Source organism: Tiliqua scincoides, chromosome 4, assembly GCF_035046505.1.
Source record: "Tiliqua scincoides isolate rTilSci1 chromosome 4, rTilSci1.hap2, whole genome shotgun sequence".
In the NCBI taxonomy this organism is placed as follows: domain Eukaryota; kingdom Metazoa; phylum Chordata; class Lepidosauria; order Squamata; family Scincidae; genus Tiliqua; species Tiliqua scincoides.
In genome coordinates, this window is record NC_089824.1 from 34,822,879 (window position 1) to 34,836,827 (window position 13,949).

At 42.8% G+C, this 13,949-nt stretch overlaps 1 pseudogene; it reads left to right on the plus strand.

Moving 5' to 3' along the window:
- Positions 1-10,076: 10,076 nt before the first annotated feature.
- On the plus strand, positions 10,077-10,196 carry LOC136650129 (5S ribosomal RNA; annotated as a pseudogene).
- Positions 10,197-13,949: the final 3,753 nt, after the last annotated feature.

Genomic DNA, 13,949 nt, shown 5'->3' on the forward strand with positions numbered 1-13,949 from the left:
ATGCTACATAATGCTAAATTATGTTTCCATGTGTGTCTTTGGGTAGCTGTCAGATTTCTAGCAAACTTCTTTTAGAATTCCACCATGAAAGGAGGAATATAAATGAGTGATAACACAAGCCAACACACATTTTGCTTCCTTAAACGTTACACCAATTCCTGGGTATATTTGGGGTGTTGATTCCAAAAATGGCATCTGTTTTGCCCTATCATGTCTAATTTTGGAGACACGGCATAGCCTCTTTAGTGAATGGTTCAAGCAGCTTCCTATACTATAGGAATAGTATAGGGCTATACTATATCTCCAAATCTAGACACGATAGGGCAAAACGGATGCCATTTTTGGAATTGGCACCCCAAATTCATATCAAACTACCATAAAGTTTGGGAAAAGCTTTTCTGACCCTCAATTTTGTAGGTCTGTGTAATTAAAATAAATGTTATTGTGGTCATAGATAAAAAAATATGGAAGAGTGGTACCTAAAAGAGCAACAAATTCATTTTAGCACAAGCTATCAAGTACTACAGACCACTTAATCAATAAAAATTTGTCGGTATGTAAGAGCGCATTGAGGTCAGCAAGGCCAGGCACTGGCCAAGGGCCCAAATCCATCAAGGGGCCCACCTGGTTGGGTCAACTCCTGAATGATCAGTACCAGTCATAGTGGTAGCACCTAATGAACAGGGGGTACCATGGGGAGCCCAGTTCAGGACTCCCCTGAACTGGGCATCCCCAGCAACCCTAATGTCCACAGCAACCTGGCACCAGCACTGATACTTGATGAGGTGCCTGTGAAGCTACAGGTGTTTATGTAAAAACAGTGCTAGTGTGGAGTAAAGTTGCAGTTTTAGCTACAATAATTCCTTACTTGACTATAGTGCTTTCTGAGTGTGCAAAACACTTCACTTGTCATACCTTGATGGAATTCTTACAACAACCCTCTAAAGGAGGCATTATTATCTCCATATTTGCAACTCATGGCAAAGTTGAGGCTTGAAACAGGGCAGTTCTGATTTGTAGCTTAGCTCAGTGTAGCCACCACACTACGCTAGTTCACTGCCATACCATTAGGCAGTGGCTCAGTTAGTTCCCAGACCCAAACTCTAAGGCAATCCTAACCACACTTTCCTGAGAGTAAGCTCCATTCAGCAAAATAGGACTTACTTCTGAGTAGACCTGGTTAGGCTTGTGCCCTAAATATACTTATGGAATCATTTAATAGACCATTTTTAGATACAAAAACATAGTTCATATAATTAACAACAGCAACAAGAAAACACAAAAAGACCTCATTATAGTTCAATTGTTAACGTTCCTCAAATACTCCACAAATTCTTAATGTTCCTCAAGATTCTGTTACCGTCAAGCTGTTGAGAGGTCTGCTAAGTTACTTATTACTATAACCATATATGATATAACGCTAACCTACTTAAGTAGCTCATTATTTATAGCAATACATCTTGGTATTGGTGCACCATGATGTTGGTGATTCTCACACATTTGTGCATTTTTGCACATGTGTAAGTTATCACAATTATGACCACACTATCATCCTCTTAGGATAACAAGCAACATGACTTACCAATCATCAAGTATGTGAACTAGAGCTGTATATTTTGCTTCATTCCAGAGCAAACTTACTGCATGAATAAATCATTCACGTGGAGAAAGGCTGCTGGAGAGGGCAACAAATGATCATTTGCATATCAAAGCGGTGTGCATATTAGGCAAATGTACCTTCTTCCTAAATACATAGTGCCTGGCACATAGATCTAAGGAGATACTTGCAGAAGACCTTTGTCTCAAAAATATAAAGGAACGGAAATGCCTCCCAATCAACAGCCATTCACAGGAAAATTGCACTCAGGCAAAAGGTAGCTCATCAGCAGATTTCCTATCAGCTCCACAGGCAGTTCCTATAAACCCGGCTGTAACTGAAAACCAAATAATTGGGGAGAAGCCAGTGAATAGTCTACTATAGATAGCAAGGCTAGGGGGGAAAACATAGCAGATGAGTTGGAATTGTTAATTTGTAGCCTTGAATAGTAAAATGCACCCTACAATCAAGGTAAAGAGGCATCACCAGACTATTGTTGACTCCAGGTAACTACAGGTAAATGAGATTATATACCTGGATTGTGCCACTGGGTCTGATTCACCAGATGAGCACAAAGGAGAAAGTTCATCAACCACTCTGAGCAAGCTTTGAACAAGTCAGGGGGTCCTTCAGTCACTTTATGTTCATCTGTGTAAAGGTACAAAAAGAATTGCAAAGAGATCTTGAATAGGTAATGCAGAATATATTTAGTAGTAGGTAACATTAAGGACGTGGTTCAGCCATGTAATTTCCAAGTCCCAGGGGAATGTGGTTAATGTTCCAGAATCTCCCAAGTACACAGTGCCCTTTGAAAGATCACACTGATTCAATACTTTCTCATACATCAGGAACAGCTCCGGGCACCATTGGGCAGGCCCAGTCCAAGGTGAAGCACTGCCTGACCTTTCCTGCCCCCCTTTCTTATGCATACTCTGGGCCTATCTACCACTTCAACCACCGCCTTTCCTACTCAAACTACTTTGAAGTAGCTGGGTAGGTGATGGGCTGGGGGAGATGGTGAGTACGTGCAGGGTGTGAGGCACACCTGACAATTCTCTGCCACCCCAGCACACTGCTTGAAGCACCCCACGGATGGTCCAAGTCCTGCTGCTGGCTGTAGACTGGTGGCACAGAGGAATCAGGACAGTTGGGCTTGAACTTGTGGCTTGATCAATGCTAGGCAAAGGAAATTGTGGGGAGATAATAATACTTAACATTTTTATAGTACTTTTGAGTATTCACACATATTATTGTGTCACAAGACTTGCAAATATCCTGTAACCTAAGTATCATTGTTGGGTCACTTTGAATCCCTGGACATCTCAGCCTAGAGGGAGAAGAGTGTTGCTAAACACCCATGGCCACCTCCATCTTGCTGAATTATAGCATGTTAGAGTTGTAGGATGCTTTGAGATAATCTAGTCTCTCTCTCTCTCTCTCTCTCTCTCCCCCCCCCCCCCCAAGTTCAGGCAATTACTATATCAGGGCTGGCCAAACCCGCTTAACATTAGAGCCGAATATGATAAATTACAGATGTTTGAGAGCTGCAAGACATTTAAATTCTTAAATATATTTACTCACCATGAACATTAAACTTACATGTAAATCCAAAGGATCCTCAGTTTAAACCAGTAAATAATTATAAAGCTGGCAAATTTATTTACCTTTTATATTAGTTGTGATGCAAAAAGGAACTCAGCCAACATATTTCCGTGAGCCACACATATGTCAAAGAACCACACGTGACTTGTGAGCCGCTGTTTGGCCACCCCTGTACTATAACATCCCTGATAAGCCTCTGCTACAAAGCCTCCAGCGAGTGAGAGCCCATTAGTTTACTGGATAGCTGCTACAGTTAGGAGATTCTTGCTGATGTCTAGTCTAAACCTACTTCCCAGTAGTCTCAGTCCATTGGTCAGACTGGGTCAGATTTACTTGCTGGTCCAAATAACTAGAAAATACCTACTGTTGTTGCATACAAGATTGCCTTTTTGCTTGGCCCTTGGTTTCTTAAAGGCTTGGTGTGACATCATGCCATGTTGCATTTCTTTTGTGTATTCTGTCTGGTGCATCTTGTTTTGCACTAATGTACAAAAGACAAAACTGAAGATGTAGTACTCTTACGTTTCCTCACTGAGGCCTGGTAACTTGAGCACTTTGACATGACTGGTACTGTCAGGAAGAGGGGCGTGCATCACATTGCAGTTGGAATGGAATGAAAAAAATCAGACAATTACCCATTTTAATGGTAGATCGGTTTCCTCTAACCCCCATGCTGTATACCAGTCTTTCCATCTGGTCAGATACCAAAGAAGGAAAGACAAACCAACCAACCACAAAACAGTAATGAAGCTGCTGTAACAACACAAAATGTGGAATTTCCATAAGGATAGTATCCATTTGGGAAAAGACAGAACTTCATGTAATTGTCTTGTTAGATATAACTGGTATATCACAAACAGATTCGCTATCTGAAGTTATTTGGGGAAAGAAGACACAATAGTTTTGTGAGTCATAGTAGGTTTCAATCTGACTTCCAAAACTCATTTTCGCAAATGCATTCCTTTTCATGTTATCATAAAGATATCATGATATCATGATATAAAGAGATCATGGTACAACGGTTTGTGTGAAAAGTCATAGAAACTAGATCCATGCTAGGCAGACTGAAAAAAAAGTCATTCTGACCACCTGAGCATCCACAGCAAATGAGAACCTCCATCCCTACTTTCTTTACCACTTCGCAGTCTTCAAGATGACAAGTGGATATCAAAGCAGTTTCCCGAGCAAATGCTTAATTGCGCCTGTTTCAGCCTTTTGCAGCAGCCATTAGCCATTTTCATAATGAGCGAATCCATTGCTGGAGTCATAAAACTGATATCTCAAGGCCATCAGTCAAAATGCCAAGAAAGATTAATATTAATAAGTGGGTATGTGAGAGGAGTAAAGCAGGGTAAAGTGAAGCAAAGCCTGGTATCCGTTTGTCTTACATATTTAGTTCCTCAAATGAATGATCAGCTCAACTGGTAGATGATGCAGGGGGTATCTGGGAGGAACAGTAGGCACAGCTAGAGGGGGGTACAGTAAACATCACAGGTGCCACAAAGCATCGTGTAAGTGGCCCGTCCCACTCGCCATCAGAGCCATTCCGGGCAGTGACGGCAATGCACAGGAGATGCTATTTGTCTGCACATTGCCATCGCTCTCTAGAATGGCTGCAGCAGCAGGTGGGAGGGGCCACCATTTTTCCCTCCCTCTAGCTATGCTACTGGGCAGGAAAGTCCATTTACAGGGGAGAAGAAGCTGTTGCTGCTGCTGACAGATTCGGTGGTAGCCCTGTGCCTCCTGCCCTCAGCTAATATGGGACATAGGTCTATGTGGCAATTCCTTTTTCTCCCACCCTCCAAGGGTGAGGAGGAGGAAGTGCTGCTGCCTCCACCACTTTCTTATCCTGCTGAGAGGGGTGGGAGGAGCCATCCCTTGAACAACATTGCGGATTAAGGGCCCAATCCTAGCCAGTTTTCCAGCACTGGTACAGCCTCAATGCAGCCCCAAGGTAAGGGAACAAATGTTCCCATACCTTAAGAAGGCCTCTGTGACTGCTGCCCCACCATAAGATGCAATGCATGTCCCATTGGCACAGCTTCACCAGCACTGGAAAATTGGATAGGATTGGGCCCTAATTCTCCTCCTCATTCAAGGATAACCTTGGAAGAAGCACTGGATGGGATGTGCTATCAGGTGGGAAGGGAAGAGGTCATGTTAAGCAAACACCACAGGTTCCCCCTCTTTCCTTCCCCCACACTGTAATATTGCTGTTTCTGACAGGAGAGGAGAGTGTAAGCAAGTCAACATGGAAAAGTCCAATGCCTGCTGGCTTCCTTCACGAGTCATTTCCAAGTCAATTTCATTGGCAGGGATAGAGGTCTTCCCAGCACTGCAGTTTGCAAGATTCCTTGGATGGGAGGAAATTGTTAAACAGACTTTTAAAATTGATTTAAATGTGAAGTGTTGACAAGCTCTCTAATAACTTGGACCCCTTTTAGTAATAAGCACCTCTGCAAAAAAAAAAATCAAGTCCAGCAGCAGGATGGACTGAACTTCCATCAAAACATGTAGGGCATATCATCTAGAATATGAATGCAAAATTGTAAAATGTTGAATTGTTCCTAGACAGTGAGAGGTATTTGGGAGATAGAAGTAGAAACTGAATTTCAGTTGGCCTGGATCTTATGCAAAGGTCATGTTTCAATGCCAGTATGTAAAGCCAAAACTGTGTATATCTGAAATTCTCTTAAATCCAACAAACACATGCTTTCTCTTTAAGAAGTAAAAGCACAGATAGAGAGACATGGCAATTGAGGGATCTTAGCATGAGCAGCTACCACTGAGATCCCACCTCCCAACTCTTTCTCCCCCTTCCCAGCCGATTCCCCTCCCTGAACAAACTTCTAACTGCTCCCATGGTTGCCCTACTTTCTCCACTGAAACACCTGCTTTTGAGCCATTGGTCTGGGATTCAACAGAGGCAGATTGCAAAATCTACTACCTTAAGCCCTGGATAACATTGGGCTGTTACACAGTATAGTAATATTATCCCTTTTACTACATGTTCCCTGATTGGTTGGGATCACCTGTGTCACCTAGGAAACATTCCCTTTACTTGCTTTTGCTTTTATTTCACCAAAGCCTTTTTTTCCTGTATCCAAATCTAATTCATTATGTAGCATCATGATGTCATACCATTCACTACACAAATTCCAAATGGCGCTAATTGCCTATCTTACTTATTTAGGAAGGGGGAAAGTAAGTAACAATGGGGGGATGGTGCTGAAGTAGTAGTAGTTTTAGGACCCAATCCTATCCAATTTTCCAGTCTTGGTGCAGCTGTGCCAGTGGGGCATGTATTGCATCTTGTGGTGGGGCAGCAGTCAGAGAGACCTCCTTAAGGTATGGGAACACTTGTTCCTTTACCTTGGGGCTGCATTGTGACTGCATGGGTGCTGGAAAATTGGATAGGATTGGGCCCTTAGGTGCAGCATGGTACTAAACAGAATTGAAAAAGTGAATATTTGTACAATCTATTTTTTTCAAGAAATATTTCTACTTCCTCCCTGCAAAATCACCATACATGATGTGGAAAACCTACAGTGATGAATATTCAGATCAGCCTTACAAAATACCTTGCAAAGGTGTAAGTTTCAAAAGGATCTTGGCAGGTCCTTGGCCTTAGTTTCTTCTCTTTTCTTTTTTTTCTTTTTTTTTTTTGATTTTCAAGAGTCCCTGATAATAAATATACATTATCTAAAACATCTGTAAAAAATCACACTGTGCATCCAAAAGATGTTCAGTCTTACTACATCTGCATACAATCTAAGTTATTCTAATTCTTTGGGGATAAATTATTTGTACTTCTTAAAAATACCCAGTTTCACCATTTAATTTTCTCTCCTGTAACTCCCATACAAAACTTTTGCCAAACACATCTGGTTTCAGACATGCTGTCTTTCTTGACAGTTCTGTAAAAGTATCTATAGCAAATTATTTCCAGGAATTTCCTTTGAGGTTAGACCCTTGCAAATGGTTTTTAAAACTTGATTAAAACATTCTATTTTTTCTTCTTCGAATTGGCCTAAGGGTAATAAATAAGTTTGTGTACCGTATATGTCTCCTGCAGAAATTCTTCAGAATCCACACCTCTGAACTGGAATCCATAATCTAGTTTCCCACAGGACTGCAAGTTGCTAGCAAGAATTATATTGTCATTCTGAAAGTAAACATGCTCCAATGCTATCTTCCACCAGTTTACCCTATGCAGCGGCACGACCAAAGCATGTGCTGCATGCTATGGTGGGGTGTGTGTGTGTGTGTGACCAGATGGCCCAGGAGAGGTAAGTAAAAATCTTTTACCTCTAGTTGCCCTTCTGGTTTCCCCTTCCCCACACCATAGCATGCAGCGCATGTTTCATTGACGTATTGGTATACTATAGCATGGCTGGGGATAGAACCGGCCTGCAAGTCATGAGTAACTTTTATCAGAGTCAACCCAATGTGCTTTCTTAGGCTCCTCCCCCTTGGCAGCAATGTGGGATTCCTAATGCACCAGTTACATTTTGGAAACAAGATTCAACAATTTAGAACACAAGGAAGAATTTTAGATAATGAGAATTTCAGGAGCATCTCTCATTCTAATCTTCAAGCATTTGCTAGTGGTGATATGCATTTGCTACTACAGGTGTGTGTCACTTAAGGACAGGGATACATTTTCCGATCCCTGTTGTTTTTCGATTAGGTTATTAAGAAAACATTCAGCCCAATCTAGTACCTTTGTTGTGTAAAGAGACACTCCCTGCTAGATACTCGATGGCTGCACAAGCTGTTGGAGATAATTGCCTCTTCTTTGCATTAAGAGCCTCTTTGTTGTGTAGACACTCTGCCATAGGCTATGGGATACCTGACTGCCTCATCAAGAGCCTCTTTGTTGTGCTGTGACCACCATTGTATTTGCGGTCTGTTGTTAAGTGGAAGGTTGTTAAGCGACGCATGCCTGCATTGCTAATGATAAAACATCATAATGCATATTTTTGTCTATCTTGTAAATTTTTAAACATGGTAATTTTTATGGATTGTGGCTGGAAGGAACAAGTGCTACAGCTCAGATAGCCTAATGAACTAATAATCCCCGCATTTCTGTGTCGACTGCAGTCACAAGGAACAAAAATATGTGCTTTCAACTGCTAGTAGTAAAGCAATAAAAAGACTTGATTCCAGTATACTGTCTTTTGATGCCAAAGTCATAGAATACTTTTCTTAATGTCATTTGTGAAAAGGTTAAATTCCAAGCTCTACACCAAAGAGCTGTCTGTTGTTTGAGGTCCTCCTGCATTAGTTCATTCCTACTCACAGCACTAGCTCCATGCCATGCTTATTGAATAAGATCACACATGAATATCCTTTCTTTTGTAATGAATTGGAAAAACATGTCCCATGAACTCTGAAATGTTCTTGGTTGCTATGATTTACTTTGAGGTCATCTTTAATTACCAAGGCTGATCAATGTTGAAGAGAGGTAAGCATTTACCCTCCCTGCCCTCCCCCTGCCCAAAAAACAACAACAATACAACGACAAAGAAGTCAGCCAGCAGGTGGCTACTTCAGCATTAGCTGCATCCAAACCAAGACACTATTTTTGACCTTTCATGTGCAGTGATGGCATAATGTTGCTGGCAGTCCTAGGGCAAAGCTCCCCTTGCCACTCCCTGCCCACCCTAATGTGTTGCATATCGGTGTTCAGGGCTTGATCTGACCAGGTGGGCATTTTAATGGGCCTGGACCCTTGGTCATTGCCCAACCTAGCCTATCTCTGATGCCAGTTCTGTTAGTGTGCTTAGTTACTATTTGAATAAAAGAGTTTTAAAAGATGCAAATTCAGTGTTTTGTTTACACAGTGAACCATTGACTGAACAGACCAGTAATTTAAAAGACTTTAGAAATAATGGATGCTGTTTGCTCCTTTGACAACTTGTCATATATGTTGTGTGCATGCATTGACATGTGGCATGAGTACTGCTAAATGGGTAAGAGGCACTTTTTCAAGTGGGTGCTCCTCTTTTATTTAGCAGGTGGAGAGTAACTGGCCCTCTTCACCCCAGCAGTGTCTTCTCTAGTGGCTGTCTGCTGGCATTCTCTTGCATCTTTTTAGATTGTGATCCCTTTTGGGACAGGGAGCCACTAGTTATTCGATTTTGTCTGTAACAGCATTGTGAACTTTTCATTGAAAAGCGGTATATAATACTAATACTAAAATACTAATACTAATACTAATACTAATACTAATACTAATACTAATAATACTGTTATAAATTCATTCAGATTTAATGGAATTTCAGCATTAACAGATATGCCTTTCCCCCATGAGGGCACAACCCTAACATGCACCAGTACAGCCAGGTCACTGTGGCTTGTGCTGTATCCAGTCTAGGTTGGGAGGCTGCTGAAGGTCATATCAGGGTAATGGGGTATTTTTTCCCTTACCTGTGTCAAGCTCCAGCCTGCCATATGGGGCAGATCGGATCTGCACCAGCTATTTACCATATCTGAACAGCCTGTGTAAGGCTGCTGCACCGGGACTGGGGGATAGGTTATAGCATGTGCTGCAGCCACCACTCCCACCCCATCCCGGTCTTGATTCTCCCCCTGGCCTTCCCTCCCCATCCAGAAACTTCGCCTCCCCACCCCCTCTTCCCATGCCATGCAGCACAAACGACAAACTCACCTTCTCTGGCCAGTGCACCTGCAGGATTTGGCCCAAGTGAGACAGCATGGGCCTCTGCACCGGCCCAGCTGACTCCAGAGTCAGCGCAAACTTACCTTATGGTACATTTGCAACACTCAGGAGCCGGTGCAGGGGGCCTGTGCCAGCTTAACTTCAGCTTTGGATTGGGCTGCCTGTCTGTTAAATCAAGGGTTCAATGTATTAATTAGCAGCAAATGTTACCTTGCACATGCCTGATCTCGTCTGATCTTGGATGCTAAGCAGGGTCAGGCCTGGTTAGTACTTGGATGGGAGACCGCCTGGGAATACCGGGTGCTGTAGGCTTATACCATAGTCTTTCGAGTCTGAAGGTTGCCAACCGACCAATGTATTAATTACATACTGTTGTATTTGAACTGTAAGAAGATACAAACACATATGAACTTGTAATTTACTGCTGAGTCACAAAAATGTGAACTTAACTAACTGCCATGGTAAAGCAGTTCCTGGGTAATCTAGTAGACCAATTTCTATATATTTTCAGTGATTAGTTTTTTGTAGATTAGGCCTCCCAATTGGTTAGAACTTCCCACTCGGGTTGTGAGTCAGGGGTACTGGACGCATCCTCACTTTCCTTCATAGAGAAGTACAGCGATACCTTGCACTTCCATCTGGTTAGAGACCAGAGAATGGATGAAAGTCAAAAATGGATAGAGGTCAAAGCAGAGCCTTATTTTGCTTATTTATTTTGGCTGGTAAAGACCATAAATTACTAACCATATAACACATGTGAATGCATGCAAAACCTAAATAAACAGAAATGGAAGAAAAATAAATATAAGAATGTCAATGAAGGTTGTGGCAGGTTGGATGACATCGAACAAGAAAAGGAAAGCATGTGGTAGTGTAGGTAGAGATGAAATAAGATGCTTCGTTTCTTTCAACTGGGGCAGAAAAACATCCATTAACAGCTAAAACACTGAAAAGGAGAGAAAAAGACCTTTCCATTTCAAGAATAATCGTATCAGGATCTACAAGTTTACAGGTACACAATGGATAACATGCATTATCAGAGCATTCAGGAGACAAGTGCCAGTATTGCTTTCTGTCCTCCAGGTCTGTCTGTCTGTCTCTGTGTGTGTGTGTGTGTGGGGGGGGTAGATGTACTCTTTGAAAATATTGCAGCTGCAGCCTATGTTGTGTTGAAGAAGCAGGTGCAAGGTACAGTACAGGGGAACACAGCATTCCGCTGGGATCATAACAGAGTGAATTGATTTGGCTTCAACTTTGGCCCCCTCTCCAAAAAAAAGAGTGCTATCTTGACAATATTCCTGGAGAGCAGCCAACAACATTCATGTATTAGTGGTGCTGCCCAAAATTATGCAAATTGGAACTGGATTTGGAATCTTGTGGTTTTGTAAGCCTTGTTCCCAATGTGAGTCAAATAGTGTGATCCGAAAAGGGCTTCTGTAGGTCAGATCCTTAAAAAATGAAGTCCTGGTTGCCATTCGTGATGGCCTTCACTCCCTTTAACCCGGGTGTGATTTGAAAAGGGATTGACCCGGCCTTTCCTGCTACCTCATCCTTTCTGCTTAATAATTTCCGCAAAACAGTCTTAACATACATACAAAAACAATCTTACCTTGGAGAAATTGGGGGAGGGGGGAGGTCATACATGTGGTAGAGGGCTTCACTTGTACACATTAGTGGTCCTAGAGGGCCTCTCCTTTGCTGGAAATTGTCTCTGATTATTTATTATTATTATTTTTTAATTTGTTTTAGACTCCGCCTTTCTCCCCAAAGGGCACCCAAGGTGGTGGGTCCTTTCCTGCCCCGGTTTATGGGGCTTGAAATTCAAAATATATGAGCCCCAGTAGGAAATGATACTCCATGTCATGAAAAGCCAAACACATTTTGGGGGCTTGTTGGATTTTTGGAATTGACTAAGAGCCCAATCCTGGGCTTGGCACCATGGCTTTGTGCTGCCGCGCACTGGCACAAATGTGCTGTAAGGCACATTTGCATACCTCACTGCCGGGCTACCACCCAGCCTCCGGCACTTGGCGGTCTCACAGACCGCACGGTAAGGGGGGATGGGGAGGGGGGTGGGGAGGAGGCATTCCGGGGAGGAGGGAGGTCAGTGGGGGGCAGAGAGAGGTCAGGGGGAGGCGTGACTGGGGGCAGGGAGGGGGCAGGTGGGAGGAATGCTGGGGGGTGGAAGTGGGGAGGGAGGGAGGAAGGTCCGTGGAGCTCCACTCCACCAGATCCAAGGCGTTTGTGTGGGGCTTGGCGCCCTACAAAAATGCCTTTCCTGTACCGCTGACCTTTTGGTCGGTAGTAAAGTGAGTAGCCCCATCGCGGGGCTGTTTCCTTTATCCGGGAGAAAGGGACAAAAGTCCCCTTCTCCTGAGGTGCCACCTGTGGTAGCCCAAGGCATGCAGGATCCAGCAGCTGCCAAGGTTGGGCGCCCCGGGCAGCTCAGGATTGGGCTGTGAGGTGGCTCAGACATTGCTACTTGGTAGTCTAGTTAAGATTAACACATCTTTCCATGTGTTTATGTCTAGTTGGCTTCATTTTTCCATAACACTTTCAACTTTTCCAAGTGCTTCATGTGCATGATCTTTTAGTAATCCTCACAACACCCATGCAAAATGAATACTATTATCCCTATATTGCAGTGGAAGAGGCTCAGGATGAGAAGGAATTGATGACCCATAGCCCTGTCCTATCCAAATTTCCAGTGCTGATGCAGGTAAGGGAACAAAGGTCACTGTCACTGCCTCCCCACTGAAGGATCCAGTGTGCAGCCTGCTGGCACAGCTGCATCAGCAGTGAAAAGTTTGATAGGCTTGGACCCCCAAGCTCTTCTGCTCATAGCAGAGGTAAACTTTGAACCAAAGACTTCCTAACCTGTAGCTCAGCACAGCCGCTACACTACACCATTTCTCTTAATTAAGGGCACATTTGAATCTCAATAGCCTCGGCTCCACTGGACCACAAGCGCACATCGACATCAGTTCAAGCCATATGTGCAATTTCAAGCATTTGAAAAGTATCCCTAAGTCCCAGCCATGGATAAGATCAACATGTAACTCCCTTGCTAAAGTTATTCCAGAAGGCCTGCCTTCTATTTCAATAAGGGGATGTCAGCTACAATTTCAGTAAATGGCTGGCACTACTAAGTATGTTAACAGTACAGTATTAGTATAATTTGGCACAGACTTTTTCATAAATTCTCCATGCTGTAATGGGGCTCAGCTTGTTGCTTGCATTCCAGTTCGCCTTCTCAATGAGGTAACCAGATTTTTCCCCCCAACAGAAGCTGTAGCCAGCTGGTATATTTAAGCAGGATTTTATATTCACCATCATCAACATTGCTATTACCATTGCATTATTTGTGACCATATCTTTGTTGAAGAGGGTGCAACCATTTTCCTCTGAGCAGAACATTTTCACCCTTTTTTCATTGTGATTGGGATACATTTGGTCTAATTAGCAATGCGAATTCAGGGATGGGATGATGGCAATCCTAGAACCTCACTTCAAACACCCTTACTGGCATCTCTGGGAGAGGTCAAAGAAATAAATGACCACTCATTAGCCTGAGGCTATGAATAATCTACCAACCATACAGAAAATTGGCAGCCCCTCTGCCTTTTTCCCTCAAGGAGCCTGTGTATTAAACTAATTGTTAAATATAGGCGAGCAGATTGACAGCAGAATCAGAGACTTTGGTATACATAGAAAAAAAAATGGATATGAGGATTTTATTGAAATATGACCCTTACATTCCTTCTCCCACTTGTGTATAGACATTTACATGCTTCATAAAAGATCTCTGGATCCTAGAGAATATGGACTTTTAAAGGTGTCCCAAGGCAAGCTTGCTAATTGGGACAATGCTTGCCTATGTTCTTTTAAAGAAGGCAGTAAAATCACCCTTCCAGCTATCTGAAAATACAGACATTGATTTTAAAGTTATTTGTATAGTTTAAATCCAATGACATGCACGTTGTTTGTTATAGGCTGAGTACATAAAAGCAACACACTTTTAACACACAGTTCTGGATGAAGGCAGCCTTTTTTTCCCCCAAAGAT